This window comes from Tachypleus tridentatus, chromosome 1, assembly GCF_004210375.1.
Source record: "Tachypleus tridentatus isolate NWPU-2018 chromosome 1, ASM421037v1, whole genome shotgun sequence".
Taxonomy (NCBI): domain Eukaryota; kingdom Metazoa; phylum Arthropoda; class Merostomata; order Xiphosura; family Limulidae; genus Tachypleus; species Tachypleus tridentatus.
This window is the reverse complement of record NC_134825.1, coordinates 132441042-132453666: the sequence shown is the minus strand read 5'-3', so window position 1 is coordinate 132453666 and position 12625 is coordinate 132441042.

Here is a 12625-nt window from a genome sequence, read left to right as displayed (position 1 = left end):
AACGAACCAAAGAAAAATAAAAAAGAATAACCTCGAACGATTTCCTTTTTGTTGTGCTTGAGTGGTGGTTAGATGTATTCACTTTTAAACCTATTAAACTTTGGGGTACTGATTTCCCTTCCCCGAATGCAGTGTCAAGAAATGTATATTCAGTTGCTTTATCTGCGTGCAGGGCCCGGCATGGCCTAGCGCGTAAGGCGTGCGACTCGTAATCCAAGTGTTGTGGGTTCGCGCCCCCGTCGCGCTAAACATGCTCGCCCTCCCAGCCGTGAGGGTGTATAATGTGACGGTCAATCCCACTATTCGTTGGTAAAAGAGTAGCCCAAGAGTTGGCGGTGGGTGGTGATGACTAGCTGCCTTCCCTCTAGTCTTACACTGCTAAATTAGGGACGGGCTAGCACAGATAGCCCTCGAGTAGCTTTGTGCGAAATTCAAAAACAAACAAACAAAGTAATTGAAAGCGTATTTAAATAGTTTACTACAAATATTTTACTTATTCTTTAAATAGAGCAATCTGTGAAGCTTATTTTAACAGCTGCTGCAAACGTTTTTTGAGTTACTTCTTACCCCAGATAGAACAAAAAGAGAGATAGAATAGAACACATTTTTCCTTTTCACGTGCATTATTCACGGAAAAGTTCTTGTGCCTTGGAAACACGCGAGTAAAGCCAATTCTTCCGCTTTTTTTTTCCAATTAAATCAACTATACTGTTTTTGCACGTGTGGAAATTGTACATGACTTCACACTTGTTTTAAAAAAATTGGTTTAATTTGATATTTTAAAATATGCAAGTTAATTAATTTTTTGTATTTTAAAAAATATTATAAACTTTTATTTTTCAGGCTTTATCTATAAATCACCGAAAATAGTTATTTCGACATTGTCTTACCAAACCCCAGGTATCTGGTCCTCATATATTGCTTCACTCACCATCATGCTTCAAGTTGAATATATATACAAAAAAATTGTGGCATGACTAACTAATGAATAAATATTTATAAATTCTGTACATGTAGCTACGAGTTAGGCCGCCAATTCTCATTTCGCACGCTTAATCCTTTTTCGGCCGCACTCTAAGGTTTATCTCATTAAATAAGTCTTAACCTCAAGTAAGATATTTATCTTTTAACTCTAAAGTTAAATGTTGTTGGCTGAATAGCGCCAATGATTTAATAACAAAAAATGCTGATATGCAGAAGTAGAGGCACAGCGATTTGTTGCACATAGAATGAAAATAACAAAATATGGCGTGAAGTTGAAATAAGAAATGAAATTAACATTTCGTGATCTGAAGGTAAAGAAAATAATTCAATAAGAAAAACTGGACCATTAAACTAGAACTATTTTTGCTCTTGGGATATTTACAGGTAAAGTAGGACACAACACGAGCATCTTATTAAAATAAAATAGTCCCCATGACTAGACCTTCTACAAAATTAACCTCTGGAACTGAATTAACACGTGAACTCGACAGGAATTATTATCTATCGAATTAGAAGAGTAGAAAAATTAATTTTGTTAATACGAAATATATGCTATTGTAGGATGAGACATAATCTTTCTATTTAAAAAAAAAATACAAGGATTTCCCGACTTACAGAATTTTGTATACACAGGATATTTTATATGTTTTGTCATTCTATAATTAGATATATATTTTGTTCTTTTTGAATAATAATAAACTGCAAACAACCGCGGTTAGTAAGTTAACTATTTTGTCAAGTCACGTAAGACGGAAATATTTGATGGGTAAATTGGCAAGCTGCAGCTCGGAAGGGCCAAGGTTAAAAAACCATGTTATACATGTGATCACGCAAACTGGACTTTCAGCTATGACCGTATTATAAAAGTGGCATTCAACCTTACTATTCGAATTCAGATTAGCCACATAAGTAGCGTATACTGTTAGTTAGCTGCCTTTTCCATTGTGAACAATTTTATATTAAGATAAGATATTCTTAAACTTTGGATATATGACTCGACTATTTAGCCTTTGTGTTGCATAAGTTTCTGTTGAAGTCAAACATACTAAATAGTAAACCTATGTTATATTACGAATAATAATAGGTTTAAATCAAATAATTCTATTACTCTAACTAGATTTCTTAGCCATTTACTAATATTATCCACACGTTTGTTTTTGTTTCTGAATTTCGCGCAAAGCTACTCGAGGGCTATGTGCGCTAGCCGTCCATAATTTAGCAGTGTAAGACTAGAGGGAAGGCAGCTAGTGATCACCACCCACCACCAACTCTTGGGCTACTCTCTTACCAACGAATAGTGGGATTGACCGTCACGTTATAACGCCTCCACGGCTGAAAAGACAAGCATTTTTGGTGCGACGGGGATGCAAACCCGCGACCCTCAGATTACGAGTCGCACACCTTAACCCACCTGGCCATGCCAAGCCTTATCTACACTTAAACATTGTTATTAAAGGATGTACACTGTTTCATTGTACTTGGACAATGCTGTTTTTCTTAACTACTATCAATAGCTTACTGTTTAATATGTTGGAATTGATATTCGAATGTTATCTTTTCTTAAATTTCTAGATACTATTAACTTCCTTATTCACACAACACCGTTAATGACGGTCTGTTATTTAATTTATCTAAACATTTCTCTGCCCTGTAAGTATAGTTGCGAGCTTACACTGAGACCTCCAAGATGCAACGTAATTATAGAAACACTGTTATACTATATCTAAACATCTATATTAATTAACTGCCTAATGCATTTTTTCTTTAAACAGTGGACTTCAAACGGAGTTTCTAAGTCTTTCTGAACTAAATAACAAACAATGCAGGTCCAATTTTACAAACAACAACTTTCTAGGTCGTCTACTGATCTTAAATGCTTCTTTATTGTGCTCAGTCTGATAACCATGAATATGAACTATTGTTTGACATTTTCTTTGTAATAATTTATATGAATGATAGCATTGTTAAACTTATTATACAAATGTTAATAAACTTTCCTTATATCTTTCATTGTATATATTAACGTTGCCTTCCTAATCTTCCTTTGTCTTAGAAAACAAAAGCTAAACATTTCATTGGAGGGTTTGACGGTGAAGTTTCCAAATAGAATTGTTGCGACTTTCCTTTCTTCAATGAGCTTTCTTACAGAAACAATTAGTGGTTTTGGTATGTGACTGAAAGTTTTGACCTGTGAGACTTTGTCAACTTTAAGTCCTAACTTACTGTATCGCAACAATACCAAAAGATGTATATGTTCAGTGACTTTTTTGGTTCTAAAGGAGTTTTTTCACTGCAATCCTTTACATATAAGAGCATTGTCCTGAGTATTAAAGGCAACATTAGCAATAATTAAAACTTTAGCTTTATACAACAATTTACATCGTCAATAAAACGTTTATTATGGAATAACAATTTTATGAAGTTGTAACGAAATAATTTACGTTTTATAATGGTGAATTTTTACAAACATTTGATAACTATTATTACCTTAAGATTTCAAAATACAGTGACAATACTTCTACAAGTTATCTATGCCTGGATTTAATTATACTAAAACTATTATTTTGCATAGTTTAACACCTGTACTAATACAATTTGCCACAACTAAATATAATAAATGAATGAGTTACTTTGTCCATTTTCTGTATAACATACTTGATATTTAAAATACCACAATTTTCACATTGGCCATTATCATGAAACATACATACAAATATCTACATGTCATTTCTATTCATAAAACTAACAAACCCGTATCTGATATCAAACTAGAATACGCATACCAAAAGTTATTGTGATAACACGAGATCAAAGATAAAGCTTTCTCCTACAACATCTTGGAGATACCGACGTCATCAACACACATTTATTAAGGGTGACTCATTCAAAGGTCAGTTCTGAGTTGACCATGTCAATGTGATGAGAAAAGGAGAAAGGTAAGCACTGTTTTTCTGATAACGAGAAATCCATTTAAAATAAAAATATATCTCAAAACGGCTAGTATGAGTACTAACAATTTTATTCATAAGGAGAGAACAACGTTTCGTCCTTTTCCCTTACATGAAGATGACCTAGGAAGGTCGAAAAGTTGTTCCCTCCTTATCAATAAAAATATTAATACCCATACCAGCCGTTCTGAGATACATAAGTACTGTCTTGCAACGTACAAGTAGAGAACAGTTATATATAACTAGTGATTAAAGTTTGGATAACAATCCAGTGTTTGCAAGAAATACATTGGTTACTATAATAATTTTAAAGTAATGAGCTCTACACGATATTAACTTTACACGAGTAATCAAAGTTTTCTACATTTTAGAAATCATACAAAATATTCGAAAACTAAACAGCTGTGCACTTTAATTAGTTTAAAACTGACCTTCAGTATACAAATCAATACTTGTAAAGTGTCATACATTAGGGAATATTTAATTGTTTACTCATATGATTGTGTAAATAAAACAGATCTATTGGATGTAAACAAACAGGAAACATGCGATAAAGAACAAGTATTTCGATAGTTTATACAAAACAATCTAAAAATGTTTTTTTTCAATATCTTTCAATAATACATACCTTTTATTTCATGTTTTATAAATATAGTGTTTACAATCCAAATAGATTGTTACAGCCATTGTAAGTTTGGATCTCAAACTTGTATATTTGTCGTTTTAATAGAACATGCAAAGTTAGAAGGTGTAATAATTTAAGCATTTAAAGAACCTGTTATAAATCAAGTAATTTTTATTCGACTCTTTCCAAACAGTTATACTTCTTCACGTGTATTTCGAAATTGTTACTGCAACATGAAATATCTTTCATTTACACGTTATTAAATGTATAAAAATCATCAGAATTCTATGATTTCTTGCATGAAATTTGCTACTCATCATAGACAAATATACTATCTTTAATATATACACGTAAAATCTCTTTATGTATTCAACTTCCTATTAGCATCTTGAATACGAATACAAGTATCTGTATTTTCAAAGCCGGACGTGGCATAGCGATTAGCTTTGTCAGACTGTGTACAACAATTTTTATTTTCAGCAGGTGATATACTTTTTCACTGTAAGAAATTATCTACTTTATTTACTAGAAATATTCAATATTATAGTCTTATACGACGCATCTTCTATATATTTAGAACAATGATTTGATTTGTTTGTTTCGAATTTCGAGGGCGGTCTGTACTCGCCGTCCCTAACTTAGAAGAGTAAAACTAAAGGGAAGGCAGCTAGTCATCACTACCCACTGCCAATTCAAGAACTACTCTTTTACCAGAAAACAGTGGATTTGATCTTCATTTTAAACGACCCCACGGCTAAAAGGTGGCCAATAATTAATTATAAACATATATACTTTCAGTTATCGTGATGTAAAATATCTCACGTGTATGTACGTATAAATATTCCAATATAATTTCTAATCAAGCATCCAAAGGTAATTTATTAAATATAACTAGACAACACAACTTGGATGGTAGCGCTCTCTAAACACAACTGTGTATCTTTTGTTAACCCACTCAGTTAACAAAAAGTAAAAAGTACATAAAATGTTACTTTCTGCGTTATTTAACCTGTGCGTTTAAAGAAAACGAAAAATATGGAGAGAAAAGCACAGAAATAATCTATCTATATATATAAAATTAAATTAACTAAGAACGAAAAACTTCAATATATCACTTCAAAATTTCGGAACCAAAGTTGCCTGGATATAGTCATCCCTAATTTTGAAATAATGATAGAAAGAAAAGGCATTTAGTCAACATCCACCACCAACGTTTTGACAACTCTTAAATGACTGAATAATAGGATTTTACCATCTTTCATAGAGTAAAACTTTCTCTGTACTTTTGGGATGTGGGTTAACAGAGGCATTTTCATCAACTCTCTGACAAAGAAATATTTTTATTTGCAATTAGCTCTGTTCAATATTTTTTATAATGACCAGACAATGTTTTACCTTTATAGAAGAATGATTGTTGCACTCTAAATGAGCAGCTTGAACTTTGGGGCACAAAGGATAACACATGCAGTAAAAAGATCAAGAAAAGTTATTGCATAAATGGAACTATGTATCTTATTAGAATTAAATACTTTTATATCAGTTAAAAATTCCGCTAATATTTTTTTACATATTAGGCTTAATACTTTAACTTCATTTTAAATATGTAACAAATACTAAAAAAAAAATCTTTTCATACTGGCACGTAAAAATTTTAGTAAATTTTAATTATATAATTAAACGAATGAAGCAAAAAAAATTAGGGTTTTAGAAAATTATTTTTTGATATACTTACGTTTTGCACCATCTTTCAGATATAGTGATTTAATAATATACAAGGAAAATAAATCAATGTTATTACATCTTTTTGAGGCAGATTTATTATATATATACATATACACATTTTCTGCATTTCTTAAAACATGAAATGAAACTGTGATACTACTTTGTGGATGGGAACTACAAGTTATTACTTTACTATAACTTAAGACAACCATATAATTAGTTTGGTTAATATATCCATATATATTTATATGAAGATAATTCATGTATTTGACCAAAACATGGTTAAGAATACAAAATATCTTGAAAAGCACTCAAATTTTGTAATTTTGTCAAATATCAACTAAACTCTTATGTTTTTTTTATTAACCAAAGCTTTCATCTAGTCATTCATTTTAAATTCTTATAATAGTTAGGTGGCTTAATGCAATTATTTTTACAATGTAGCATCAAAAGCACTAAACTTAACATGATGCTTTCTTGGATGCTACTTACTGATTTTAGCCTAAGAGACTAAATTTTCATATTTGAAATTAAAACATGGATGACATACTTCTCATATTCAAATTTCCTGCAGAACTTTGGCTGAATTTTTTCAAGGACCATAATCATTGTAACCAATATATTTTTTTTATTATTACCTTTAGAACACCAGCATAGTTAGTTTAATATACAGGTTTTAACTTGTAATGGAGTCATAGTGACCCCACACTGGCATTCTGAGATTAAATGTATATCATATGCTAATGTAAAGGAAACATATAGATTGTAAAGATTTCATTCAAATGTGTAGTTAAGCACAGATATTATAGCTGGGTTATCAAAGTTAAACTTTTTTCTTTGTCAGAGTTGCATAATTAATGAGGGGTGGTGGCAAACGATAGAAATGATTTGGAATAAGTGTTCTCTTTATTATAAGGCTACAGTAGTCTTTTAAATGCACTATGAATGAGTGATTCAAAGTCAGGTGCATACACTTTTTTCTTGGAATATGTGATAAGAGTTTAAGGCTTTCAATGCCTTCCAGTTAATATCACCTTTGGCAAAGATGAAACAGATGATTTTATGAAGCATCATACCACTTAAAATTAACATATTCAAACTGTCAAAAGCAAAGAAAAGGAGAGTAACAATGAAGATAAGCCAGACAAAAATAGGCCTAGAAGGCATCAGATACTAAATATGCAGAATTATATCTTCCGTGACAGAGAGTAACAATATGGTTTTCTGTATGTGTTTTGACAGTAATGTGTGTACAAAGGCACAGAACTTTTAAAATCTGAGACTTTGACAAAAAATAGTCAAAAGAGATCTGGTTGCCATAGAAGTATCATTTGGACTACTACATAAAAGTGAGAAAAGAATACTGTTATAATAGTAGTAACCATAGAACAACAGCTTAAAATGTTGAAGATGAAGAGTACTGAGCATTCACTGAACTCTAAACATCCAAATGTTTCTGACATTCAAAAAACTGTCAATAAAAGTGGATTGAAAGTTTTTCTTTGAACATTTTCGTGAGGCTAAAGAGCAAGATGAAGGAATTTGAAAATTTTTAAAGATGTGTGAAATATGAGAGAGAAAAAAAAAACCTTTCAAAGAAATGTTATCTTTGGGCAATATTACTACTTTCAAAGTTACAAAGGTTATGAGGAAAGATGAGGTTGACCAAAAACATTCTGACTGTTGCAATTTCTTGAAAATATTGGTGATGCAAGAAAAAATCCTCTGAAGTTTGCTGTTGTGAAGTTTCACAAACCTTGACTCAAGATCACATTAGAAAAACACCAAGCTGCTCTCACTTTTTCTGCAGGAGCATTTGAATAGGAAATTGATGTGTACTTCTAACTGTGACAGCTCTTGTGCAATTCAACTCCTTAATCAGATATTTGAACACTCAAGCAGCAGAATTTTCTGACTATGAAAGAGGACTTGATTCCTTTTTTCATAAATAGCTATTCTTATTTAATGCTGCCCTCTATATGCAAAAAATCTTATTAGCATGCCACAAACCTTTTATTTCTCCTCAAATGGAATCAACAGATTCCAACACATTTCTTATTCAAATCATCATTCATCAACCCTCCATCAATAAGAATGCAACATACTCTCTTCATGCATATGACTGTTTTCTTTCAATTTAACTAAAGTGTAATTTTTATTGTTGGCTAAAATTGGAAACACCAGTTTTCAGTGGGGAGGAGGTAAGTACCCATTGGAAATAAATTTTTAGTATAGGAAAATTATAACTTCTGATTTGATACATTACCTTCTCTTACACTCATTCTGAATAAGTGAAGGGACCAGCAGAATAAAAGAAATGAAGCATCCTTCAAAATCATTTGAAGGCCATACTTTGAGACAAGAGAGTCATATTTGAAGATCTGAAGTGGGAGACTGCAACATGTCTAAACCAGGTATGCTCTTTGCCCATTGGAGAGAAGTGCACATCCAAGTTGAAGACTGCAACATGTTTAAACCAGGTATTCTCTTTGCCCGTCGGAGAGAGGTGCACATCCAAGTGCGTGAGAAAAACAGTGGAAGTGCTTTCAGGTGTAAAGTGGCTAGGGTTTGATGGACCACACTTGGCAAGTCAACTACATCCAAAATGCACACTGACAGGGATAGAATGAAAATAATGCCATCTTCGTCACCAGTTAAAGTGACTGGAATATAGTACATGTTAAAAATAGAAAATGATGTATCAATCCAAAAATCCAATAGCCTATTTTATATTTAAAAAAGATATCTATCACAGAGAAATCAATTCCCTCAAATTTGATACTGTCTGAAATCAACCCAGGTGCAATAATATCCTAAGATAAACTGAGAGAAACAGAAAGGAAAGAACCATAACAACCTCAAGTACTTCCACAGTGAGCCACAACACAATTGGAGTATAACTGAGAGAGGAAGATACATAATACATGAGTGAAGAGTTATGTTGATTAGCTCTACTCCAATTCCAAAACCCATTTACTAGGAACTAACATCCATGGGAGGTAGGATGAAGGATTCCAATATAAGGGGTTTATTGCAATATGAGATCCCACTCTTTTGGTCTTCATGTGCTTTATAGTGGAGAATATACATCACTTACACCTGCAGAACATTACTTCTCTACTCTGCATTGAATAATATTTCTGTATTTATATTTTGTTTCATTAAACAATTCAAAAGGTTACCTTCATGGTCCACCACCACAGCAACTTGGAACTGGCAAATGGAAGGACTCCCAAACTCTGCGAGGGAAAAAAAAAAGTTAAAGCACAGTAAAGAGTCTAAAGGAACATCAACAGCTGAGAAAGTGTGATGGCTTATCACAAAACCCTGTTTTTATAAGAAAACAATACCAATTTATTCAATACAAGGCAAGGCATGAATGGGCAGCTATTATATTCTGCTTTACCCATACAGTTCAGGAGTGGTAGTCTGCAATGGACACATATTTGAAACAATTTCATCATGAGGATAACCTTGAAACAATCTTGTGTAACACACCACCTCAACAATGTGCAATGTATGGCTATGGAACATAATCTGAACAGTGTGAATTTTCAAGATAAAGAATACCTGGTCAGGTACCATGTACCATGGAGTAGGATCCAAGCAATGAGTAATTACCATGAAAATGGAACTAAAGCCTCTGAAAAAATTAAATACAAATAACTTACCAAATTATAGTTGCATGAAAGTCTGAAGAATAGTTACAGGTGAAAGACAATAGTACAAAGAGGAAGAAGTTGCAATCCTATGCAAATCGTGAGAGAGGAACAAAAGTGAAGAACAAGCAAATTACACGAAAATCAGAACTCAAGTGGTGAGGGTAAAAGAAGGAAATTACAAACAGAGAATGGTTGCAAAGAAATAAAAATGCAGGAAAGGCCATTAGATATGGAAGCCGTATAGGCAATGTAACACAGAAGAGCATGTACAGGACAGTGATCTATCCAGATCAGGATGAGGATAAAGGTGGGAAAATTAAGGAAGGGGAATTTGAAAAGGAGTTTCTCTTCCTAGCTGCTGAGGTTTCGGGGAGGAATGAACAATTCAGATAAATAAGAAGATATGTAGAATGATAAAGAATATGTAAAACCTTGTTGGCAAATTAATAAGACTGCCAACATCCACAAGCTAACAGGAGAAGGAAATAAGCCTTAAGGCAAAGATGAAACAAGGAACACATGGAAAGTGATTTAAACAGAATCAAAGGGAGGCAACTGAGAATAACATCAACATCCCAGTTTTAATGGACAAACTACAAGGAGGACAATTAATCTAGAAGGAAAGTATCAATAGGGAGAGTGTACGAGAATTAAATACCCAACAATATCTGGAAAAATGAAAAGTGTGAAATAAAGCCACTCAATAACTAGAACTTGAGGAGAGGGAAGATCCCTGATCAAAAAGCCAAAAAAAGAAACTCAACAATATGAGGAACAGTGGGCTGATCAGCTGAAGACTTATGATCCAGAGACTAATGGGAGAAAATGTTACATTTATGCTGATGAACTTTCATGGAGAAATGATGAATGGAATGGGCCAGGAACAAAGCTGCATGTTAAGAAAAGTCCAATTTCCTCACTATAGATGAGATAAAAACAAAGAATGAAGGCAGAGGATAGGAAATAAAATGCTCAGCATGAACACTAAAAATCGGGAAAAGTGGGAAGACCAAATAAGGATATGAACTGTCATCTAACAAAGAAGGACAGGGCTCACAGGAAATTGAGGAAAGGGACAAAACATCATATACCTGAGAAATTATGTCTAAAGATGCCATATTAGACCTAAGTGATTCCAAGACACAGTATAAGCTAGTGGTGGAAAAAGATTATCAAAATATTCATCAAAATAAACAGCTTTGGCTTATTCTTCAGAAGTAGGAACAAATTCAGAAGGAGGTTGACCCATATAATGATCAATCCCTTCATAAATAATGGCAGATAAATCCAACAACATGTCACCTCACCTGCCACCAGTAAAAAAGTGCTTGTAGGAGATGCAAAACCTAAAATGGTAACATTAATCTTGGAATTAATGGTGATTAATAAATCAAACAAACTGTTTGATAGACGAATACAAATGTGTGAGAAAGAAAAAAATAATAAAGACTGGAAAGTGAACTGAAATTAAGGCATCAGCTGTACAAGCAAAAAATGATTAATAAAGAAAACCATTTTAGAAATATAACTATTTAAGTTATAAAGATGAATTACACTAAAAGAAAATTTCAAATGCCTAAACACAAGCATTGCCAAACAAGAAGTGACAGTCTGGTAGAACTGAAGAGGGGAAATCATGTGTGTAACAAAGGTTTTTGGCACTCTCACTGGGGAAGAGTTGTCACACGATAACTTGCATGAGAGGTACATTACAATGAATCATTTCCAATGGAGGGAAGGCAGAAAGCTTGTAGCATGCATGAAAACCATTTTTTTTTTATCTAGAGGGCAGCAACAAACAAGAATAGCTGTGAGTGGAGGTACTGTATCAGAATTTCATATTTCAGCCACATGTCAAAAGCTGTGATTTATTGTCCATGTTAATTGCAATGAAATATCACTAAACTAATTCTGATGCTTTAAACTGAATTCTAGGAAGAGTAAGAAAGACCTCCTAGCCTATATTTGACTGTTATATCTAAAAGGGCAAATATGTAAAGGTTCATGCTTTTGACCACCTTGTATATTTACATTAAGCCACCTGATTATAAAGGCAACAGTAATAATTACTGGGATTTTCAACATCTAATAATAACTGTTTACTTTTTTGAAGTTGCATAGATAGAAATATGTGCATGTATATCATAACATTGACTTACATTTACATTTTTAAAAGTTATAGAACTGAAATATAACTAAAAAGGAAACAATTCTAAGAAATATGCTCTTGAAGAATTCAGCAACTGAAATGAAAAAAACCCTCCCTATTTTATCAGTTACATTTCCAAAAACGCATACATTTCTAAAGTAAAATAACTTCCTGAAAACAGAATAGATAATTCTTAACCTTAAGATAAAATTGAAAATAGTGGTATACATTCATTAAACTGTTAAGTTTGTATTCAGTTTATTTTGTACATATTATTCACTAATTTGGCAGTTAAAAAAAAATGACATAAACATCCAAGACATTGCATCTAAGCACATTCCTAGTTATTTTATTGATTAAGATTTGATTTCACTTTAAAAATATACTGAATTCCTTTACAATTGATAAATTTGTTCTGACAAACAATTATCATACTTAAATCATATTTACAATATGTTTGGATTCCAAAAAATGATTATTGTGTCTACTGGTTTTCAGATTGAATACCAGTGCTGCTGCATGTAATTTTATTTTT